This window comes from Triturus cristatus, chromosome 7, assembly GCF_964204655.1.
Source record: "Triturus cristatus chromosome 7, aTriCri1.1, whole genome shotgun sequence".
Lineage (NCBI taxonomy): Eukaryota > Metazoa > Chordata > Amphibia > Caudata > Salamandridae > Triturus > Triturus cristatus.
The window spans coordinates 1,119,959,421-1,119,985,314 of record NC_140590.1 but is presented as its reverse complement, the minus strand read 5'-3'; positions in this window follow the sequence as shown (position 1 = coordinate 1,119,985,314).

The window sequence follows — 25,894 nt, the reverse complement described above, 5'->3', positions numbered from 1 at the left end:
ACTCACTCTCTACTATTCACTCTTTACTACTCTCTACTGCTCACTTTTCACTACACACTCTCTGCTACTCACTCTCAACTACTCTCTACTACTCACTCTACTACTCACTCTCTACTACTCTACTGTTCTCTCTTACTCTCTCTACTTCTCTACTACTTTCTCTACTACTCACTCTCTACTACTCTCTACTACTCACTCTCTACTACACACGCTCTACTACTTGCTCTCTACTACTAGCTCTCTACTACTCTCTAGTACTCACTCTACTACTCACTCTCTACTACTCTCTACTACTCACTCTACTACTCATTCACTTCTACTCTCTACTACTCACTCTCTATTTCTCGCTCTCTACTATTCTCTACTACTCACTCTCTACTACTTACTCTCTACTACTCTACTACTCTCTACTACTCTCTCTACTACTCACTCTCTTCTGCTCACTCTCTACTACTCTATCTACTACTCACTCTACTACTCTCTACTACTCACTGTCTACTACTCACTCTACTACTCTGTACTACTCACTCTCTACTACTCTCTCTACTATTCTCTCTCTACTACTCACTCTCTACTACTCTCTACTACTCTCTACTACTCACTCTCTACTACACACTTTCTTCTACTCTCTACTGCTTACTCTCCACTACTCGCTCTCTACTACTCGCTCTCAACTACTCTCTACTACTTACTCTACTACTCACTCTCTACTACTCTACTGCTCTCTCTTACTCTCTCTACTTCTCACTCTCCACTACTTTCTCTACTACTCACTCTCTACTACTCTCTCTCTACTACACACGCTCTACTACTCGCTCTCTATTTCTCTCTAGTACTCACTCTACTACTCACTCTCTACTACTCTCTACTACTCACTCTACTACTCACTCTCTACTACTCTCCACTTCTCATTCTCTACTACTTCACTACTCTCTATTACTCACTCTCTAATACTCACTCTCTACTACTCTCTACTACTCACTCTCTACTACTCATGCTCTACTACTCTCTACTACTCAGTCTCTACTACTCTCTCTCTACAAGTCTTTACTACTCATACTACTCTCTACTACTCAGTCTCTACTACTCTCTCTCTACTACTCTCTACTACTCACTCTCTACTACTCTCTACTACTCTCTCTCTCTGCTACTCACTCTACTACTCTCTACAACTCACTCTTTACTACTCACTCTCTAATACTCACTCTCTACTTCTCTCTACTACTCTCTACTACTCACTCTACTACTCACTCTCTACTACTCACTCTCTACTACTCTCTCTCTACTACTCTCTACTACTCACTCTCTATTACTCACTCTACTACTGTCTACTACTCACTCTCTGCTACCCTCTCTACTACTCTCTACTACTCTCTACTACTCACTCTCTACTCTCTATTACTCACACTCTACTCTCTACCTCTTTACCTCTCTCTACCTCTCTCTCTACTACTCTCTACCTCTCTACCTCTACCTCGCTACCTCTACACATCTACCTCTACACCTCTAACTCTACACCTCTACCTCTACAGCTCTCTCTACCTCTCTCTACGCGTACACATATGCACATATATATAGATGCATATATATGCATATGCATTTATATATATGTATGTATATATATTACCTACAGGATGACGCCAGTAGGTAGTTATAGCTGGAACCTATTTTCCATAGGAAATCTGCAACATTCTATTCCCAATAAGTCTGGCACCGGTTGACGAATCTTCGCAAACTTTTCCAAACTTTTGGCCAGCTCTGGTCCGCTCCTATCCTGAAAGTTTCAGGGTGATTCGTCAAGTGGGGGCCCGAGAAAAAAGGGGGGTCTCAAAACGCGTTTTTCCCCATGGAATTTCCCATAGGACCTTTTGACGCAGCTACAGCCCGAACTGCTGAACGGAATTACACCAAATTTGGTAAAAAGGTAGTCCTCCGTTCAGACTCGTGCCTTTTGCTTAAATGGTGTAAATCCGTTCAGTAGTTCCTGAGAAAATTAGAGTTAAATGTACATATATATCTATGGCCTCGGAGGATCCGCGCACCCTATTTTTAACCTGAGCACACCCTCTGCGAACCGTGCACGCACCCTCCCAATCACGCGCTGAATGCTAATTGGCTGTCAAGTGTCTGTCAACATTCGAAACCAGGAACTGTTGGCAGCCATTTTGTGCCTCGGTAGAAGTGAGGCTGAGGAAGTAAGGGAAATAAGTGTGTGAAAGATGTAAAGGGGGCAGGGTAGAAATTCTCTGACCCTCTAGTGTTGCTTATGGGGTCCCAGAAGGAAACCCAGGGCCCCCTTTTTTTTTTTTTAAACGGCAAAATGCGCGCAGGGTGTGTGGATCCAGCCGTAAAAAAACATAGCGTGGGCTTTCGCACTTCCTTAATAATTAGCCCCCGGGGTGCCTGATCCCAGGGGCAAAATGTGTATCAAATTAACCGCTACCCCCGGGGCTAGCAAATAAATAGGGTGGGGGGGATGAACGGCCCCCCCAAGCCCAGGCGACCACCACCCCCCGGGGCTTTATATATTGAGGGAAGGGGGCAGCGTGGCCTCCCTCCTGGAGCCATCGAGGGCCCTGAGGATCCCCACCTCCTACAGTGTCCTGGGGTGCCCACCCCCAGGACACTGTTGTTTGCTATGAGAGGGCGGCAGTCTCCCGCCCTCCCATAGTAAACTTCGTTTGGATTTTGAAAGAGAGAGCGGGAAACCTGCTCTCTCTTTCAAAATCCAAACCATATTGCTTTTCCACATGGCGAGCTGTATGTCAGCAGCTCCCCATGTGGAAAAGCAATGCCGGCTCCCGAAGGACGCGGGGAGCCGGCTGGGTCCGTGGGGGTGTTGGGGCTCCCCCCACAGTCCCCAACGTGTTTTTATAAGCCCCGGGGGATGGGGTCCCCGGGTATAATAAAAATTAGTGATAGGGGCTATGTTCTTTTTTACGGTAAAATTAGGAGTCGCGCATCCTAACGCGTTAGGTGCACGATTTCTCTCGCGTAGGGTGGGCGGTTCCTAACGCGTTGGGTGCACGACTCCAAGGGAAAAACTGAAATCTTTGGGAGATAAACATCAAGCTTAAGTGTTTTGTTCTTGAGTGGCTCTAAAAAGAGCTGTTGTGTTCATTGAGAGTTTTTGGTACTTATAAGTAAGTAACTATACAGAGTCTAAAGTTGTTGAGGAAGACTCTGTTTCCCTCATCAGTAAAGTGTACTCCATCTCTCCTGTACATCTCTTGCATATGAAAGCTCAGATTGTTATTGTAAATGGACCCCATTCTATAGTCTCAGAGAAAATCAGAAACAGATTAATTCATATGTTTCCTAGCTTTCTCAATCAGTGGACAAAAATGATTGGACCAGTTCCATTTCTGCCTTTGGCATATGTTAGAATACACAATGGCAGTTTTGGGAAAAAGTGAAATCAATTCTGCAAAAGTGTCCTGCATAAGCATTTCCAGACCTACACCAGTCAAAGTACCTAGGTCATTGCCACCACAGCGCACTATTATGAGGTCAGGGTGTTGGAGATGCATAAAGGATTTTACCAATGGCATCAATTGGTGCCACTTTAACCCTCTCTATCCAGTCCATTTAATGTCTACATTTGGCAAACCTAGGTCTTTGAGAAAATTTAGCTGTGTCCCTCAATCCACATTCTAAGCATCTTGAAGGAAGGTCTGGATGCACTCAGATGGTCTCTGTAAATGAAATGGCAGTTTGAAAAGTAAGATTTTTCTAAAATGGTGGCTAAGATGCAGTTTTGAAAAAAGACAAGAAATCATTGGTTGTTTGACAACCTTCTACACTGAAAACTAGGGTGCATGTTTCTGTTTTTTAAACGCTTGATTCTTATTGGTAAACAAAAACTGATTGAAAGGAACATTATATATGATAAGCTGATATGTTGAAAAGTCAAGCACACTTGCAGTTTTGATTAGCAACATTGTGTGCTGAACTTGTGACCTGTGTGCTCAGTTAAGTGCTCCATGACCTGTTTCTATGATAACAGGCAGAAGGCAGATTAGGGTAGGGTTCAAATGTATGTCATTTGGAAAGGGTCGAAATGTTAAACCAATAGAAATGTGTGTTAGCTTTTGAATTAATGTGGGAAGGAATGTGATTTGATGTTTACATGTATATGCGTGCAAAATGAGAGGGAAACGTTGCCATTCTTTGGTTTTGCTGACAGGTGCACAGTGCAGAGATTCTGTCTAAGAAAATCTGGTGTGTCACTGACATACTTCTTAATCAACAAAACAACTTGAAAGGTGAGTTATTTAATTGTGAGGGGATGTATGTGGTCTATTTAGATTTTAATCAGTGTTGGAAGGCGGACCTCGGGGGGGTCGGAGAGACCACACAGGGGGGCCCCCACACTGTACGAAGTAGCCGAGCGCTGCTGAGAAGCCTCCTACGAGAGGTCCTTCTCCTATACCGTACTAGCACAGTAACACCACCACACGGGACTCGAGGATGTTTATCAAGACAAGCAATTCTTTATCAGCATTTAGGAAGTTACGGTTATCGATATATACAAGGGGGGATCGAGGGATCCGCAATAGTCTCAAAGTCTTTGGTAGGGACGGGGTAGCGGGACAGTCTCTAGTAGCAGCTGGGTACGAGGGTACCTTAGGCCCAGGTCTTGATCCTCAAGCTGGCGGGACTCCGGGTCTCGGAGGGGTCGAGCCGCGACGGCGTCAGCAGGGCTCTGGCGATCAGTTCGTGGAGCTTGAGCCGCGACTAGGTCAGCAGGGCTCTTAAGGTGTTTCAGTTCAGCTCGAGCCGCGACGACGTCAGCAGGGCTCTGGGGGGAGGTTTCAGCGAGGTTGGGCCGCGACAGCGTCAGCAGGGCTCCGATGTTCCGTGAGGTTCCTTGTCTCAATAAGGTGGAGCCGCGACGCAGTCAGCAGGGCTCGTGGTATAGTGTCCAGCAAGAGTTCTTCTCCGTAGGGTCAGCCGCGATTCCATCAGCAGGGCTCTTGACTCCGGGATACAACTACTGTCCCATTGCGGGGTTGCCCCAGATATAGGTCTGGAGCCCTTTGATGTCCGGACCCTTGCGCCTGGGGGGGCGGAGAGGCCGGGCTGGGAGAGGCCAGACGCCCAGCGGGAGAGGCGCCAGGCCCGGGGAGGCCGGAGGACGATCGCACCTAGGTGTTGAGGGACGGTGGGGGTCCCATCGAAACTCTCCTCCTCCGGGAGTGGTGAAGTGGCCATGCGGTGCCTCATGGCCAGATCTTGGTGCCTCGATGTCGGGGCTTCGCTGGGGCCGAGGCCGGAGGGAGCCGGGCTGCGTGGGCTGGTGCGTGGAGCAAGTATGGGGGGGGGACCCCGAAGGGATGAGGGGCCCCTGTGCGGCCTGGAAAAGGGGGCCGCTGAGGCGGGTGTAGGAAAACGGGTACAATCCAAAGGGGGCCTCGAAGGGAGGAGGGGTCCCTGGCGGCCTGAAAGGGCGGCCCGTGTAGGCCGGTGCGGGGGGGACGAGCACAATCCAAGAGGGTTAAGACCACGCCACGAGGCCGGGTCCAACAGGCGTCCCCCCCAGCCGAAGGCAGGGAGAGTCCCCCATTTCCTTGGGGGTTCTCCTCGTCGAGGCGGAAGAAGCGGGACAGGCCATCGGCGTTGGCGTGGTCATTGCCGGGCCGGTGTTCAACAGAGAAGTCCATCCCTTGCAGCGAGATGGACCATCGCAGCAGCTTGGGGTTCTCGCCCCTCATTTGCATTATACACCGCAAGGGCCGGTGGTCGGTCTGGACCCGGAAGTAGGTGCCGAAGAGATAGGGCCGGAGCTTTTTGAGGGCCCACACTACAGCGAAGGCCTCCCGCTCGATGGTGCTCCACCGCTGCTCCCGGAGCAGCAGCCGTCGGCTGATGAAGGTCACTGGTCTGTCGAGTCCCTCCGAATCTACCTGGGACAGGACGGCCCCAATTCCATATTCGGAGGCGTCCGTCTGCACCACGAACTCCTTGCTGTAGTCAGGGGCCTGTAGCACGGGGGCAGTGCACATCACCGTTTTGAGAGTCTCGAAGGCCGTCTGGCAGCGGGGGGTTCAGTGTACCTTCTTGGGCTGCTTTTTTGACGTGAGCTCTGTGAGGGGGCCGACAATGCTCCCATAGTCTCTGATGAATCGCCGGTAGTACCCGGTGAGGCCCAGGAAGGCCCGGACAGCTGTCTGGGTGGTGGGGGGTTCCCACGCCTGAATGGCATCAACTTTCGGTTGGAGGGGAGCCACCTGACCGCTCCCTACTTGATGGCCCAGATAGGTCACCGATCCTTGGCCTATCTGGCATTTGCTGGCCTTGATCGTGAGCCCGGCCCTTTGGAGGGCGGCCAGGACTGCTTTGAGGTGCCCCAGGTGCTCAGCCCTGTGACTGCTGTATACGGCAATGTCATCTAAATAAGCCGCGCTGAAGGCCTCTAGCCCGGCCAGGACCTTGTTCACTAGTCTCTGGAAGGTGGCCGGGGCGTTCTTCATGCCGAAGGGCATCACCCGAAAGTGGTAGTGCCCATCAGGGGTGGAGAAAGCGGATCTCTCTTGGGCACCGGGGGTGAGCTGGATCTGCCAGTACCCGGCGGTGAGGTCAAAAGTGCTCAGGTAGCGGGCTGCCCCTAAGCGGTCGATGAGCTTGTCGGCCCGGGGAAGAGGATGGGCATCGGTCTTGGTAACAGCGTTCAGGGCCCGGTAGTCCACACAAAATCATAGCTCCGGGGGGGTGCCTGGTGCGGCGGCCTTTGGCACCAGGACGACGGGACTGGCCCACGGGCTGTCGGAGGGCTCGATGACCCCGAGGGCCAGCATCTTCGCCACCTCAGCCTGGATGCAGGCCCGCACCCGGTCGGGTACTCTGTAGGCTCTGTGTCGCACGGGGGGACTGATCCCAGTGTCGACGTCGTGAACACACCATGGAGTCACCCCCGGAGTGAGGGAGAAGAGGGCCGCAAAGGGCTGCAACAGTTGCTGACAGTCGTGGTGCTGTTCCAGGGTCAGGGAGGAGGCGAGTTGTTCGCCTTCGATGGTCCCGTCGTGGTCGCTGGTCCGCAGGAGGTCGGGTAGGGGCTCAGAGTCGCCTTCGCCCCTGTCGTCGGTCGCTAGCAGTAGGCTTAGTTCGGTCCGGGCAAAGTGGGGTTTGAGCCGGTTAGCGTGTAGAACCCGGAGGGGGTTCCGGGGAGACTCTATGTCGATCAGGTAGGTGACAGGGCTCTTCTTTTCCACCACCTTGAAGGGCCCGGTCCATTTGTCCTGGAGGGCGCAGGGGTCAACCGGTGACATGACCCAGACTTGCTGGCCCGGCTCAAACTCGATGGTAGAGGCGTTTTGATCGTACCATCTTTTCATGTCCTCTTGGCTGGCCTCGAGGTTGGCTTCGGCCAGGGCTCGGAACCTTCGTGTCTGGTTTCGTAGGGTCAGGAGGTATCTGTAGACGTCGGGAGGGGCATCTCGGGGCTTCGTCTCCCAGCCCTCTTTGACCAGGCTGAGGGGCCCTTGGACATGATGCCCATACAATAATTCGAAAGGGCTCAATCCCAGGGACTTCTGCGGGACCTCCCGATAGGCAAACAGGAGGCACGGCAGCAGGACATCCCATCTCCGCCGTAGGGGTTCTTCCAGGCCCTTGATCATGCCTTTTAAGTTTCTGTTGAACCGCTCGACCAGTCCGTTCCCCTGAGGGTGGTATGGGGTGGTGAACTTGTACGTGACCCCGCACTGCTGCCACAGGGACCGCATGTATTTAGAGATGAAGTTCATACCTCGGTCGCTCACCACTTCTCGGGAGAACCCCACTCTCGAGAAGATGCCCATTAAGGCCCGGCCCACTACGGGGGCTGTCACAGTTCGAAGCGGGATGGCCTCAGGGTACCTGGTTGCGTGGTCTACGAGGACCAGGATGAAGCGGTGACCCAGGGCGGTCCGGGGGTCCAGGGGCCCTACGATGTCTATTCCGACCCGTTCGAACGGGGTGTTGACTGCTGGGAAGGGCTGGAGAGGGGCTTTGACCCGTCCCCCCATCTTGCCGCTGGCTTGGCAGGTCTGGCAGGACCGGCAGTGGTTGTCCACGTCCTTCCGCATCCGGGGCCAGTAGAAGTGGGTCACCAGGCGGATGTAGGTTTTGTCCTGCCCCAGGTTCCCGGCGAGGGGCACATCATGTGCCAGGTTAAGGAGGAACTACCGGAATCGGAGGGGGACCACCAGCACTCGACTGGCCCCCAGTTCTGCAATCTTCTGCTCGCTGTACAGTAGTGCTTCGGCCCAATAGACCCAGTGGGTTCCGGTCTGGTCACCGTTGGCCTGCGAGGCCGCTTGCTGCCGGACTCCTTCAAGGGAGGGGCAGGTCTTCTGTTCCTGCAAGAACTGTTCTCTGGTGGGGCCCCCGTCGTGGCGCCATTGGGCAAGCTCCGGGAGTGTGCCGAGAGAGGCGTTCTCGTCCGGGGGGGGCACCGTGGATCTGGCATCGGTGTCCGCTTCTTCCTCGCTGGAGGCAGGTGGTGGCATGGGCCCCTCGGGCTCGACGGTGTCGGCGGCCATGGACGAACGGGGGGCCTGGGCGGCCATGGACCGGGTGGTGGCGCAGGTCCATTCGGGTAGTCCTAGCATTCGGAGATGCTCTCACCGCTCCACTTGAGCCCAGGGGGAACTCTCAAGGTCGTTCCCAAGCAGGCAGTCCACCGGTGCGTCGTCGCGGACAGTCACCTTCAGCATGCCCGTCACCCCTCCCCATTCGAAGGGAATCTGGGCTATCTGGCACATGCTCACGCTGTTGTCGGCCGTCCGGACGGGGCATAGCACATTCGGCAGGATCTGTTCGGGGGCCACCAGGTGGCAGCGGACAGCGGTGACACTGGCCCCGGTGTCACGGAGGGCTTCGGCCCGTCGTCCATTGATAGTGACCCACTGTTGGTACTTCTGGGTGTTGCTCGGGATGGGTGTTCGGGGCACCATTTCTCGGCTGCCCAGGCAGACCAGGGACATGGCCGCCGGCTCCCACTCAGTGGACCCCCCGTCGAGGGGTTCTTCCTTTTCCTCCCCTTCTCCCAGGGCGGCAGCCGCTAGTTGTCGGGGCGGGGGCCCGCTGGTCCCACTTCGTCGGTTCCGGGGGCAGGCAGGGTCGCTGGCATAGTGTCCTGTTTGTTGGCAGCCGTAGCAGGTTATCGTGGGCCGGCGTCCGGTTTTGGCTGGCGTCGTCCCTCTTCGGGCTAGGTTCGGGGAGGTGTGTTGCTGATGCGGCCCCCGAGGCGGACTCCGGTGCAGCCTGGCTGGGATGACCCGATTCCTGTTCAACCCTCCTCCCCTGCCGCGCTGGCGGGGGGGTCCGGTGGGGTTTCGCTGGTACTCCCCCATCGAGCTCCGGGGGACTCGGGTGTTGACCCATCGATCGGCGAGCTTCCGCGGCTCGGTCAGCTTGCTGTCGAGGAGGTGTTGTCTTAGCTCCACGAAGCAGTTGTTGGAGAGGTGTTCCCAAATAATGAGGTCGACCAGCTGCCCGTAGGTGGTGACCTTGCTCCCCTTGATCCAACCTTCCAGGGCCCTGCTGAAAAAGTCAACATACTCTACCCACGTGGTACCGGGGATTTTCTTGCAGTCTCTGAAATGCTGGCGGTACATTTCCGCGGTTAGTCCATAGCGGGTGAGCAGGGCCTCCTTCATATGGTCGTACGAGGTCATCACCTCTTCCGGGAGCTGGAGTAGGGTGTCTCGGCCATCGCTAAGGAACCGACCCCATAGGCCGGCACCCCAATCCTTCCGGGGTACCCGATGGGAGGTCATGGCCACCTCGTACGCCTTAAACCACTGCTGGATGTCGTCGTTTTTATAGTACTCCTTGACGACATCTTTGGGAATATGGACCTTGGCTTCGGTGGGCGGCAGAGCGTCTCTATTGCTGGGGGTGCCGGTCTCCCCCTTCTGGGCCTTGAGCTCAAGTTCTTTGAGGCCCCGCTCGTGTTCGAGGGTCAGCCTTTTCTCCTCCAGCTCTCGATGCCGCTTCTTCTCCTCTATCTCCTCTTGTAGCCGTAGCTGTTCCATGGCCAATTTCTTTTCGGCCAGCAGGAGTTCGCCGTCCAGCCGAAGTCGTGCGAGCTCTAGCTCATGGGTCCGGACCTTCTCCCGCTCTCGTATTTCTTCCGCGGAGAGGCCGGTTTCCAGGCTGTTTCTCCCTCCGTTCGCTGGGGTCGGTGCTGGTGGCATGGCTGTATTCAGGGGCAGGGGACCTTCACTCTGGGAGGGACCCGCCTGGGACTCTATCCAGGTTCTCAGGGCTTTCTGCATCTCTTCCTTGGTACCTAGGCCGGTGGTCGCAATGCCCTTGTCCTTGCAGAACTGTTTTAACTCTTTGTGCGTGTACTCTTCCAATCTTTCTGGTTGGAACTCCATGGTCGTGGTGGTTTCCTGGTTGCTCATGGTCTCTGTTCGTCTGGATGGATAGCGAGTGGGTTACTTGCTTGTACGATCTGCGTTCGGCTCGGATCCCGTCGCTGGCCACCAAATGTTGGAAGGCGGACCTCGGGGGTCAGAGAGACCACCCAGGGGGGCCCCCACACTGTACGAAGTAGCCGAGCGCTGCTGAGAAGCCTCCTAGGAGAGGTCCTTCTCCTATACCGTACTAGCAGAGTAACACCACCACACAGGACTCGAGGATGTTTATCAAGACGAGCAATTCTTTATCAGCATTTAGGAAGTTACGGTTATCGATATATACAAGGGGGGATCAAGGGATCCGCAAGAGTCTCAAAGTCTTTGGTAGGGACGGGGTAGCGGGACAGTCTCTAGTAGCAGCTGGGTACGAGGGTACCTTAGGCCCAGGTCTTGATCCTCAAGCTGGCGGGACTCCAGGTCTCGGAGAAGTCGAGCCGTGACGGCGTCAGCAGGGCTCTGGCGATCAGTTCGTGGAGCTTGAGCCGCGACTAGGTCAGCAGGGCTCTTAAGGTGTTTCAGTTCAGCTCGAGCCGCGACAACGTCAGCAGGGCTCTGGGGGGAGGTTTCAGCGAGGTTGGGCCGCGACAGCGTCAGCAGGGCTCCGATGTTCCGTGAGGTTCCTTGTCTCAATAAGGTGGAGCCGCGACGCAGTCAGCAGGGCTCGTGGTATAGTGTCCAGCAAGAGTTCTTCTCCGTAGGGTCAGCCGCGATTCCATCAGCAGGGCTCTTGACTCCGGGATACAACTACTGTCCCATTGCGGGGTTGCCCCAGATATAGGTCTGGAGCCCTTTGATGTCGGGACCCTTGCGCCTGGGGGGGGCGGAGAGGCCGGGCTGGGAGAGGCCAGATGCCCAGCGGGAGAGGCGCCAGGCCCAGGGAGGCCGGAGGACGATCGCACCTAGGTGTTGAGGGACGGTGGGGGTCCCATCGAAACTCTCCTCCTCCGGGAGTGGTGAAGTGGCCATGCGGTGCCCCCTGGCCAGATCTTGGTGCCTCGATGTCGGGGCTTCGCTGGGGCTGAGGCCGGAGGGAGCCGGGCTGCGTGGGCTGGTGCGTGGAGCAAGTATGGGGGGGGGGACCCCGAAGGGATGAGGGGCCCCTGTGTGGCCTGGAAAAGGGGGCCGCTGAGGCGGTGTAGGAAAACGGGTACAATCCAAAGGGGGCCTCGAAGGGAGGAGGGGTCCCTGGCGGCCTGAAAGGGCGGCCCGTGTAGGCCGGTGCGGGGGGGATGAGCACAATCCAAGAGGGTTAAGACCACGCCACGAGGCCGGGTCCAACAATCAGACTAATATATTTCTCCTGCTAAAGTGCAGGGAGTACTTTTTTTGTCTACAATCTTATTGTCAATGTGTGTGCATGTAGAAACCATTCTGTGATAAGCATTTGTGTTTTTCATGTGTTTGCAGACAGATAACTGTGCTGTTTTTATGTTTTCGTAGAATTAGAAACCAGTCATTGTTTATGTATTTGCAAAATGAGTCATGTTTCTACACTAAAATGTAGTACTCCTTCTAGATTAAGAAATGTGTTTTGGTACAGTGCAAGGGATAGTGTTGTTTGTCTAGAATCACACAGTGAGTCTGTGTGCATTTAGGAATCATTTTGAGAGAAACATTTTGGTACTAATGTGTAAAAGAAAATGTTCTGCAATGTGTGCAGTCACCTACATCTTGTAGACTAGTAAATGCATTTTGTACAAGGGATAGTTGGCTGTCTGCAATTACACTGTGAGTCTGTGTGCATTTGGGCAATTATTGTGAGAAAAGCATATGGTAACATCATGAATTTGATTGCAGATTACTGCTTTAAAATGTGGTTTGTTGTCAAGTTTGAGTGGCATTAGAAGCCAGTCATTGCTTATGCAATTGCAAAATGAGTCAGGCTTTCACAGTAGTGTGCAGTATTGAAATATGTAGAATGTGTGCAGTCACCTTACCCATTCCAGAGTAGTGAATTAGTTTTGGTAAAGTCCAAGGGATAGTGTTGCTTGTCTAGAATCACATTGTGAGTCTGTGTGCGTTTGGCCAACCATTGTGAGAGAAGCATTTATAACATTGTGTATTTGCTGACAGATAACTGTTTTAAAACCTGTCATGTTGTCAAGTTTTAGTAGCATTAGAAGCCAGTCTTTGCTTATGCATTGATAAAATGAGTCAGGCTTTGCAACTAAAGTGCAGTACTGAAATACGTAATTTGTGTGCAGTCCCCTTACTCCTTCCAGAGTAGTGAATGTGTTTTGGTAATGTCCAAGGGATAGTGTTGCTTGTCTAGAATCCCACTGTGAGTCTGTGTGCTTTTGGGTAAGCATTGTGAGAGAAGTATTTGGTAATATCGTGTATTTGCTTGCAGATTACTGTTTTAAAACCTGTCATGTTGTCAAGTTTTAGTAGCATTAGAAGCCAGTCTTTGCTTATGCATTGATAAAATGAGTCAGGCTTTGACAGTAAAGAAAAGTACTGAAATATGTAGATTGTGTGCAGTTTCCTTACTACTTCCAGAGTAGTGAATGTGTTTTGGTAAAGTCCAAGGGAAAGTGTTGCTTGTCTAGAATCACACTGTGAGTCTGTGTGCATTTGAGTAACCATTGTAAGAGAAGCATTTGGTAACATTGTGTATTTGCTGACAGATAACTGTTTTAAAACTTGTCATGTTGCAAAGTTGTAGTAGTATTAGAAGCCAGTCTTTGCTTAACATTGATAAAATGAGTCAGGCTTTGACACTAAAGTGCAGTACTGAAATATGTAGATTGTGTGCAGTTCCCTTACTCCTTCCTACATTTGGGTACTTCATATCTTTGCATACACATAACTGCTTAAACACCTTTCCTGTTCTCAAGTTTTGGTAGAATTAGAAGCCAGTCATTGCTTATCTATTCACCCAGGACCTCTCCTTGCAATACTGTAAACATTCAGTTAATATCCAAGTAGTAATGGAGTGAGGCAGGCCTTAGCACATGGATTGATTCAAATGCTTATCCACTCTGCATGCAGTCCTCTAACCATCTACACACTTGTCTTTCACACCTTCAATTCCCCAGTCAATATCCATACACTTCCAGCAAACACCCTGTCACTGCCCTTGCACTCCTCTACTGATCCATTCAGCACCATGTACTAATCCATTCACTGTGCGAAAACCCAACCACTTATAAATTCATCCAGTCATTCTCCTTGCAGTACTCTAATTATTCAGTCAGTACCCAAGTACTCATGCAGTGACCAGGCCTTAGCACATGGACTGCTTCAAACCCCTATCGACTATGCAGGCAGTCCTCTAACCATCTGCACACTTGTCTTTCACACCTTCAATTCCCCAGACAGTATTCATACAGTTCCAGCAAACACCCTGTCACTCCCCTTATAGTTCTCCAGTGACTCATTCAGCATCATGTAGTAATCCTTTTACGGCGCCAAATCCTAAACCCGTATAAATTCACCCAGGAACTCTCCGTACAATACTGTATACATTTAGTTAATATGCAAGTAGTAATGGAGTTAGGCAGGCCTTAGCACATGGATTGATTCAAATGCGTATCCACTATGCATGGAGTCTTCTAACCACCTACACAATTATCTTTCAGACCTTTAATTTCCCAGCAGTATCTATAAACTCCAGTAAACACTCTTTCAGTCCACTTGCACACCTCTAGTGACTCATCTAGCACTATGCAGTAATCTATTCACTGCATCAAAACACAAAAACTTAAAAAGATTGACCCAGGCATTCTCCTTGCAGTTCTGTACTGATTCAGTCAGTACCCTGGTAATCATGCAGTGTCCGAGGTCTTAGCTCATGGTCTGTTTAAACATCTATCCACTATGCATGCAGGCCTCTAGTCACCTACACACTTGTCTTTCACTTTTTCATTTAACTAGTCAGTATCTATATACTTCAATAAACACCCTGTCACTCACCTTGCACTCCTCTAGTGACTGATTCAGTACCATATACTAATCTATTCACTGCGCCAAAACCGAACAACTTAAAAGTTTTACCCAGGCAGTCTCCTAGCAGTAGTTTAATGATTCAGTCAGTACCCAGGTACTCATGCAGTGAACCATGCATTACCACATGGACTGCTTCAAAGGACTATCCAGTATGCATGCAGGCTTCTAACCTACTATACACTTGTCTTTAACAGCTTGAATTCCCCAGTCAGTATCCATGTACTTCCAGCAAACACCCTGTCACTCCCCTTGCACTCTTCCAGTGACTTATTCAGCACCATGTAGTAATGCATTCACTGTGCCAAAACTGAAACACTTATACATTCACCCAGGCACTCTTCTTGCAATAGTCTAATCATTCAGTCAGTACCCAAGTACTAATGGAGTGAGGCAGGCCTTAGCACATGGATTGATTCAAACGCGTTTCCACTATGCATGGAGGCCTCTAACTACCAACACAATTGTCTTTCAGACCTTCAATTTCCCAGTCAGTATCTATAAACTCCAATAAATACCCTGTCACTACAATTGCACACCTCCACTTACTCATTTGGCACTATGTACTTATCTATTCACTGCGCCAAAACCCCAAAACTTAAAAAGATTCACTCAGGCACTCTCCTAGCAGTACTCTAATGATTCAGTCAGTACCCAGGTAGTTATGAAGTGATCCAGGTGTTAGTCCATGGACTGTTTAAAACGTCTATCCACCATGCATGCAGGTCTCTAGCCACCTACACACTTCTCTTTCACACCTTTAATTCCACAGTCAGTATTCATACAGTTCCAGCAAGCACCCTGTCACTCCCCTTATAGTTCTCCAGTGACTCATTCAGCACCATGTAGTAATGTATTTACTGAGCCAAAAAACAAATACTTATAAATTCTTCCAGGCACTCTCCTTGCAATACTCAAAACATTCAGTCAGTACCCAAGTACTATTGGAGTGCAGCAGGCCTTAGCACATGGATTGATTCAAACGCCTATCCACTATGCATATAGGTCTCTAATCACCTACACACTTGTCTTTCACACCATCAATATTCCAGTCAATATCCATACTGTTCTTGCCAACACCCTGTCACTTCCTTTGCATTTCTCCAGTGATTTTTTCAGTGACATGAAGTCATCCATTAACTGTGTCAAAAAACAAACACTTATAAATTCATGCAGGCACTCTCCTTGCAATACTCTAAACATTCAGTCAGTACCCAAGTACTAATGGAGTGAGGCAGGCCTTAGCACATGGATTGATTCAAACGCCTATCCACTATGCATGTAGGCCTCTAACCACGTATACAATTGTCTTTCACACCTTCAATTCGCCAGTCAGTATCCATACACTTCCAGCAGACACCCTGTCAATCCCCTTACTCTCTTTTAGTAACTCATCAGGCACCATGTAGTAATCTTTACTACACAAAAACCCAAACCCTTAAAAGATTTATTCAGGTACTATCCTTGCATTACTCTAATGTTTCAGTCAGTATTCAGGTACTCATGCAGTGAAGCATGCCTTTTGACAAGGACTGTTTGAAGTAACTATCCACTATGTATATAGTGGTCTAACCAGTTTTACACTTGTGCATCAGGCCTACTTTTCCACAGTTACTATGCATACACTCCAGCAAACACACTGTGACTGCTGATGCAAACCCTTTGTGAGTGTTTTAGTAGCATGTAGTGATCTATTCAATGAAGTAAAATTCAAACAACTGTGATTTCACTCAGTGTCTCTCCTTATAGTAGTGTAATCATTCAGTTAGTTAGCATGTAGTCTTTCAGTGAGGCAGGCTTTAGGGCATGAACTGCTTCTAAGTAGTATGCACTATGATTGTAGTGTTTTAACGATCGTCCCACTTGTGCTTCAGGGCTATAATTTCTTAGTCAGTATTTATATAAAATGTGTTTGTATAGTAATAGAAAAATATAAATTATAACGATATTAATATACATTTATTTGTGATTATTTTTTACAGATACTCTTTTTCTCCATTAAAATAGAGAAATCATGCCAGAAAAAGAAAAGAACAGAGAAAGGAAAGTTACTTGAAGAAAAATCAACCACAAGTATTGAATGAACAACATAATGTGGCTAAAAAGAAAAAATCTTCTGGTAAGATCACAAAGCAATGTATTAAAAATGTTTGTAGGACCATACAGAATGTCCAGAATGCTGAAACCTCTAAGAATGCTTCAACTAGAAAAAATATTTAAAATAATAGGAAAAGCAAAAAAGCAAATGGACAGTCAAAGGAGACAAAGTATGGTAAAAGAAGGCAAAATCAGTATAAGGAAATACGCAAAAAAACATTTTACAAGAGAGTAGTACATAATTTGCTGAAATATGTGAAGAAATATAAAAAGAGAGCTCTATTTTATAAAATGAAGAAGCATAATGAAACCATTGTTGAAAAGGCTTTTGAAGTAAAAAGGAAACTATTCATTTTAGTATTAAAGAGAATTAGATCACTAGATAAACCAATACATTTAATGAAGGCCAAAAGTAGGAAGAAAAGAGTAATGAATAGAACAACATTTTGTGATTTTTTTGGGGAGAATGGAAACACAGTTCAAGTTCAGACCCTTTCTTTAATGAAGAGAGTTATTTACAGAGCAATAATTTATTTATAATAATAATATTATAATTACATTATAATTTATAATAATTTATTTATTTATTTATTGCATCCAGTGGTCGAGGTTATGAGGATAGAGATGGTTGTCCAATTGACAAAGAGAAAATGGTTGAAAGAAATGTAGAAGAAGTGATAGCTGATGAAGTTCTAGGGAGACGTCCTAAACACCCTGTGTACACTTGGGATTGCAGTAGTATTTGTAGTGTACGACAAGAATCTATTGATAAATTATGTAGTTTCTTACGAGCATATAGTAAAAAAGTGTTAAACAAAAGATTAAGGTGTTGCAAGGACTAGACCCTTGCAGAGTGAGAAAAAATAGTGGTTTGCAAGGTCATTCTCTGGCTTGCCTTTCTAGGAAAGTTTGTCAAAGTGTTTTTCACTATTTTAGGATGTTGGCAGTACATCATACTCAAATGCGGAAGTTAGTGAGAAGATTGTATTATGCAAAAAGTCCAGCATTAAAGTTAAATGAGTTGAACAGTGCTCTTTTGCGTGGGTCAGTATCAGATGTGAAGAAGGTTCGTGATGATATTGAGTTTTGTTACTTTGGTCCTCAGCAAGAGAGTGCAGAAACTAACACATTAGTAGAACAAAATGTTGAAGACAATGTAGGACCCGTGATTACAAAAAATGTTGAAGATCAAATCACAAAGTTTAAGGTAATTTCAGGTGAAAGACCAAATGTTTCTTGTATTTGTTGTCGGCGAAGTCACTAAAAAAATCATTTGATTTGGGATCTGAGCAGCATATTTGCAAATATTGTTATAACAAATTAGATGAGAATAAAATGCCTGCTAGAGCTGTTCATAATAATCTAGAGTTGGTTGCTATTCCTCCAGAGCTGATAGATTTAAATACGTATGAGTCTATTCTCCTTCAATGTGTGCACCCGTTTCAGGCTATTGTTCATATGGAGCCTAAAACAGGTAAATTACCTCCATCAGAGTTACAAAGAGGATTGAAAGGAAGAGTTGTGTATTTACCATTAGATTTAAAGAAAAACATTGAAACTATTGGTGTAGACCATGCAGCAAATGAACCACTAGTCATTCTAGTTAATGGTGTTCCTACTAAGAATAAGAAAATCTGGCAATAGTTAGTGGATGTTAAAAAAATGCAAAAGGCATCATTGTATGTGATAAAAAATAATGAGTACTATAGAAATGTGTTTGTAGGAGAAGAAGAAGTAGATTTAGCAGAAGATACTGAAACATTAAGTGGACAAATTGAAAAAGTGGACATGTCCAGATGTGAAGAAATCTATGAACATTACAGTGTACATCCACTTCATTCCAAAGAGGTGATGGGGAATACGATTGAGTTGTTCCAAATGAAAAAAGCAAGAGGAAGTCCCATGAGTGTATGGGAAGAGAGCTTGGAAGCTCGTTGTTTCCCGCAGTTGTTTCCAACAGGAAAAGGTGGACGACATGATGAAGGTACTGTGCAGATTCCTGCATCTGAATATCGGACAACAAGATTATATGCTGAAGATCCAAGATTTCGACAATGTATCCCTTATATATTTCATCTTCTGTTTGAAAGTGACTTGTCTGGACTTTCATATGCAGTAAATCACATTTTAAAAACTGGAATGCATCTGCAAAATGTAACTGCAAAGGATTTTATGGATAAAGTGCATCAGAGAGATGATCATTTAGAATCTCAGTTGATTAATCTGATGGCATGTCAGCGTGGGACTAATAATTATTTGTGCCGTCATCATGGAGAACTGAAATGTATTCTATGGAACTTAGGAACTCCTACATGGTTTATTACACTATGCTGTGCTGAGTATGCTTGGGATGATTTACATGAATTTCTTCGAGAGGCAAATTCCAATATAAAAAATATTGAATACAAGACTCCTGGAGAATTGTGCTCTTTGGATCCTGTTAATGTATGCAGATATTTCAATCATAGATTTGAAGATATGATGTCTTTCATCTGCAATAAAAAAATCCTCCTCTTGGAGAAGTTGTGGATTTCTTTTGGAGAAAGGAGTATCAAGCAAGAGGTGCTCCTCATATATATATATGTTGTTATGGATCAAGGAAGCCCCCAAATTTGGAACAGATTCAGATGATACTGTTTTGTCTTTCATTGAAGATTATGCCACATGTGCTGTACCCAATAGCAGAGAAGATAAAAACTTAAAACAACTAGTCTTACGATTCCAAAGCAATAGGTGTGGGAAATACTGTCGACGAAAGTACAAGTCAAAGGATAGGTTCTATACCAAATATCATTTTGGATTTCCCCGTCCTGTATTATCTAAAGGAAGAGTGAACAGTTTTATGTCAGCTATGAGACATACCATCGCAAGAAAGTCTCTGAAAAATACCTCCAGCTTAAGAAGAAGCGAAGAGTCAAAATACATAAATGACTACGATCCAGTTATTTTATCCATGTGGAACGCTAACATGGATATTCAGTATGTTGCGGACAATTCCATTGCTGTTGCTCGATATGTAACGTCCTACATTAATAAATCAGAAAAGACGGAATTGAAAAAAATGTGGGAAGAGATTTCTCACGAGAAGACTTTAATTAAGAAATTATAGAGTTTCAGTTTGAAGATGTTATCGCATCGTGAAATTGGAGCATATGAATGCTCACATCGGTTATCATCTGCAAGTCTATACTCCAAAAGTAGAAGAATCATTTGAGTGAGTCTTGGTCTTGCAGCAATGCGAAATCGAGTGCTAAAATCTGTTCAAGAAATTGAATATTTAGCAGAAAAAGAACCAGAAAGTACAGATATTTTTAAATCGAATATGTTGGACACATATTACCCAAACAGAAGTCATCATCTTGAGAACATGTGTCTCTATGAAGTGCTGCAAAACTACACTTTTAAACGGAATACTACAGAGAACATCAATGATGGAAAATATGCAGTGATTGGTTCCGAAGGATGTTTGGTGAAGCAAAGGAAAGGAAATTTAATTAATCACAGGAAACTGAGATAAAAGGGAATTTCGCTATTTAGCCCTTTTGCAAATGTTCAAACCATGGCGTTCAGAACTGGAAATACTTGGAGATTTTCAGCTATGAAGATTCATTTAATGCTTGTAAAGATAGGATACAATGCAGTGCTTTTGTAAATTATGTGAAAATGTTGAATGATGAAATTGATCAAGAAGCTACAATTGCAGCTGAGATTGCTAGAGACAGTTCTCAAGACAGTCAAAGTTCTGCTGCACTGAGTCAAGATCCACTAGGACAACCAATTGTTGAAAATGAAGAAGCAATTGCCATGAATGAGGTGGAAACAGCAATGCATCAAGCTCAAGAAGATGTAATGCAGTTAGGAAACTTGGAAGAACAACTAAATGTTGAACAAAGTATCAACAAGTGAAAGAACAGATTGACCATGGATTATTTCATGGAAAGAAGGGTGCTCATGTACATCATTTCAACCTATCCGAATGTATGTGAGTGGTCAAGCTGGAACAGGAAAAAGTTTCTCAATTAAAGTAATTACAAGTTATCTGCAGAGAACAACTGAGTCGCATTTGTCTTGTGCTGTCACAGCTCCAATTGGGTTGGCAGCACATAACATTAAAGGAATTACTTTACATTGTTTACTAATGCTACCAATAGAGCATGAGAACAAATTGGAATACCACAAGCTATCTGGAGAAGGTTGTTGTGAAGTAAGGGTGGGCGCAGTGCTCCGCTCCGCCTGCGGAGTGTGCGTAGTGCTGTCTACTTCGAGCTTCGCAAAGTAGGCATAGCAGGGGCAGGCTACGCACACGCCGTGGTGGAGCAGAGTTGCCCGCCACCCGCCTCCCTCCTGCCCTCATTTTACAATTACTTAGAACCTTACATATAAAGAAAATTACTTACCTGAGCTGCCGCGTCCCGGGGCTCCATCTTCCAGCTTCCTGGATAAGCTTCTACCTCACGAATGCGCATTCGCGGGAGCGCGTGAGATTCCCGAGACGCGGCAGCTCAGGTAAGTAATTTTCTTTATATGTATGGTTCTAAGTAATAGTAAAATCGGTGCAGGTGGGAGGCGTGCGGCGCGTAGTGGGGCTACACGAAGTGTGCGGGTGGGCGTAGATTTGCCCCCACTCCGTAATGCTTCACGTAGCCTCACTACGCCGACTACGCCCAGGGCTGTTGTGAAGTTTCGAGCGTCCTGAAGAAAATTAAACTTCTCATTATTGATGAGGTAAGCATGGTCTCAAACTTGATGCTTGCCTTTGTGCATTGAAGAATGCAGCAAATTCTTAAAACAGAGTATGAAGTTTTATTTGGAGGAAAACACGTCATAGTTTTTGGAGATCTACTGCAACTGACTCCGGTAAAAGGACAACTGGTATTTAAAACACTTGCACATGAAGATATCAGAAAGTCTCTCGGTAGTGTTGGTAACGTGAACATTTGGACATATTTTGAATACAAAGAACTGACAACAAATATGCGACAGGCAAATTATGCTGAATATGGTAGTATTCTTCAAGATATAAGAATTGGACTTCTGACAGAACATGGCAAACAAGCTTTGCAGAGTCGATTACTTTCCTATTTGTTTCCAAATGAAAATGTATTTCCTGAGAAAGTGTACATGAAAAATGCAGAAAATAAATCAGTGATCTACTTAATGCCAACACTGCAAGAGTGTTCTATATTCAACGAAGAACTATTGTAACTGGAAAATGAAGAAATTATAAAAATGGAAGCCATTGATAAAATAGAGCATAAAGGAATCACTATTATTTTGACGGGAAAATTGGAAACAAAACTGGATTCTTTAGAAAAAAAGATATCTAAAACGGCTGGTTTAGACAAGACTCTATATGCATGTGTAAACTATCGGGTAATTTTAAGGCGTAATTTGGATGTAGAAAAAGGTTTAGTTAATGGAGCAATGGGTAAAGTGGTGGATTTTGTTAATTATCAGAAAAAAGTAGGAATTGAATTTTTAAAAATTAAATTTGATCAGATTGAAGAAGTTAAAGAAATTGGTCGTGGTTCAGTTCGTTTTTTGCTTGTTAAAGATTTATATGTCTGTAGGAAACAATTTCCATTTTATCTGGCATATGCAGAGACTATTCATAAATCTCAAGGATTAAGTGTAGACAGTGCTTTGGTGAACACTGGATCTACTGTGTTTAAAGAGGGTATGGCATATGTTGCTTTGTCACGAGTCAGAACATTATCTGGTTTGTTTTTGATTGATTTTGATGACACAAAGGTTACTGCAGATGCAAACTGTGTAAAAGAGTATAATAGGTTAAGAAGGGCATATGCTCCCAATTTAGGTCAATATCCTGTATTTGAAAAGCGTGTGGTTGGTTGAAAAAGATGGTTTGAGAATATCTGTACTGCAGGTGTAGAGAAGGGAAAAGAACAAGATAATGTTGTGATTGCAAGTAAAAAGAAAAAGGACATTATTGAAGAGATTGTTGGTTATCAGTCTGAAAATAGTTCAGGTGTCAACTGCTATGCTAATGTAGTGGTCAATGTTGTTTTTTATCTTAAAGGTTTGCAAGAACAAATTATGCAGAATCGGCAAAAAAGATTTTGTTCCTTGTTGCATTCTGTTTATGAAAAATTGACAACAGATACAAGTAAAATACAAACTGTTTCAGATGTTCGTAATCTTTTGGATGTGTGTTCTGGTTCTACACAATTTACGAAAAATATCCAACAAGATGCTCATGAATTTTTAATGTATATGCCTACCATATTTGAAAATGAAGGTGTAGAAATAGAACATATTTTTGGCCTTTGTTACAAATGTGAACATCATTGTGAAAATTGCATGTATACATCTAGCACTAATGTAGACACTGAAAGATTTCTATATTTAACATTAACAGACTGTAAATCAGTGTCTTTGAATAAATTAGTTAAATGTGCAAATCAAAACATGGAGTGTAGCCAATGTAAATCAGAAATGTTATCCACATTATTTAAAAAAAAAATATGGACAATATATAATTTTTATGATGCAACGTTGTACAGCTGATGGAAGAACATTTAATACTTTAATAAAGCAATTTGTAGCAACACAACTATCAATATCAGGAAGCAATTGCAATAATTTTCCATGATGGTCCTTCAACAACATCTGGACATTACACTGCCTATCTAAAATGTGACAAAGGCTGGACACTTTGTAATGATGCCCAGTTGGTTTTCAAACAACGTTTGCCTAGTGAATTACCAAACTCCTACCTAATATTTTTAAAGCCAAAGTTTTAGGAAGATATTTCACTCTCTGAGGAATTTATTATTATATTTTAATAGGATTACCATTGGACAATTTACATAAAAAGGAGTGCAAAAATACCATTTGGCCTCAAGGAAAGGTATATGTTTGAATTATGGACTTTTTTGGGCTCATTGACTCGGTGAATATTTTAAAGCGACAACATTTACAGTTTTTATAAGTTAAAGTTATAAAATGTTGTTAGCCATAAGCATTTCATATATGTGTGATTTGTATTTTCTGGTATTTTACTGAGAATAGCATGTTGGGTTTTTTTAAACAATCTTTTTGATTGGTTTTTTTTGCCTGCTGTTATGTGATGAGTACGATTGAAATCACTATTTCTAGTGAAATTCAATATATTCTGAGAACAGCAAAAAAGGCACACAAATGACTGTGTTTAAATTATGCTGTGTTGTTAAAAATGTATTATTACATGTTATAACTATTTTGTCTTTTCTTTCACAGATCCTAATTCTAAAATAAGCAATTTACCCCAATTTACATTACAAAAAACATCTGAAAAAAATGTGTACCATTTTTTATTTCTATTACTGTGAAGGTAAGTTTAACTAAGTATTAATATCTACAATGGGCAGATCTGCAAGAAGCTGCAAAGTTTGAATACGTTTTTCAAAACACCCTGTTGATACCTATGTAGTTTTTGAATCTGCCTGTCATAGGATATCATGTGACCTGCAAAAAAACTGATTTGAGTGGTTCATAATATTTCCCATTGTACCTATTGAAGGGCCGCAATCATTTCAATCATTCTTCTTTGAGCATCTTTGCAGACAAAACTCTGTGCTTACCTCCTATCATTCGCAAGCAATTTTCCAAACAGAAATATGTCACTTTTTGTAACATAGCTATAGCGCAAGACACTCTTTCATATTTACAAAGAGAGCAAAAGGCACTCTGTGTACCTTTTCTTCTCCATGTAAATGCAACCTCATCATACACACCATTTTGCGTTGAAAGGGTGTTCTATAAGTGTTGTTGTGCGTGATTCAACAGAATACTCATAGAACAAGACACATCTCCAGATTTATCAGAAATCATAAATCTCAACATGTGTGTGAATGCTGCACTATTCTCCAATTGGTGAAGCAAATCACAACAAGGAGAATTGTTTTCATTTCTCCTCATTTTTTAACCATCAATGCATGCTAAAATGTTCAGCATACATTGAAGGAGAAAAATGTGTTTACTGATTATTTTTGTGCAGGAAGGTGTGTCTACCTGCACAAAAACAAACACCACATGACACAGATATCCGTGCACCATGGTGCAAGGGTGCCTGTGTCACCATATGGCTGCAGTTTAAGCAGCCATGCAGAGAGAAGCATAGATTGGCAACATATATTTATGTACATATGTTACATCCCTGTTCTTCGGAAGTCCTACAGCACACTGCAGATAAAGAGGTTACTGTGTGATGCTGCAGCACTTCCTCATAGTTCTGCACTTATACATTCACCATACGCTACTAATGCATTTGTTCAGTCAATTATGCACTACACATACATTCATCTAAACTTTCACACACTACATGGCAGCCGCTGACTGAATGGCCGCGGGTGCTCTGCTTCGGGTTTTCGGGCCATAAAGCTTGACTTCGAGGCAAAATTAATCAACTATGAAAATCCCCCGTATCGATCTCTTCGAAATATGGTGTGGTCCCCCACAAACAGAAATTTTTGTTATTACTTACCAGAGCCTGTTCTCCTGTCGGCGCCCCTGGCTGCTGTGGCGGTGGCGGATTCAGAGCGGATAGTCTGTTTTCGTCTTTCCGATTCCGGTTCCTGTGTGTGCGGCAGGGTCAGACGGTGTGAAGGCTGGGCCGTGCCTGAGGCGCCGGCGAGGAGGAGCGAGCGTGGAGCTGCTGAATGCCTGAGTTGGAGGTGGGGAAACGCGGTGGAGGCATTGAGATGGAGCATTGTGTTGTAGTCCTGACGGTGTTCACTGCCCGGATTTTCCTTGTTTGTCTTCAGAACAGGTAGAGAGGGTTGGGACAGTGTGCCGGAGGGGCTGGCGACGATTTCAGGCTGGAGTGAGTGCAGTGTGCTTCCTGGAACTTTCCTGGCCATTCTGCTTGTTGGTGGGAGCAGTATCCCCGAGTGTGGAGGTGACTATTTTGGATTCAATTAAGAACGAATTACCCTTGCTTGTTTCCAGCAATAGAAACAGTAATAGGAACAGCACATTGGAAAAAGCAGAGGGGGTAATTCTAGGTGAAATTCCCCCCGAATGTATGGAGAGTAGGATTACTGTGCAAGAGGGTGCTTCTCCCCCTAAACTTACCAGATACTCACTAAGGGCTGGGGCGGCACATTTAGTTTCTAATAAATTGATCACCCAGTCGATTTTCCCGCAGCGACCCCCCCCCCCAGTGGCTGAGATTAACATCTTGACCAGGAAAGGAAAACAGATTAAGCAGGAGGGGATTTTTGGGGTCTCAGAGGCACCTGTTTCTTTCCCAAAACCACAAAGGGGTAAGGTGAAACTAAAAGAAAATAAATTGGTGGGTACTAATGTAAGAACTAAGCCCTCATTGAGATCCTACTACCAGGTTATGTCTCTGACCGCCACAAAAATGAACCCCCGATCTCAATCACAAGCCCCTGTCAGCTCCAAAGTGGCATCTCTATCAGAGTCCATTGTGTCCCATT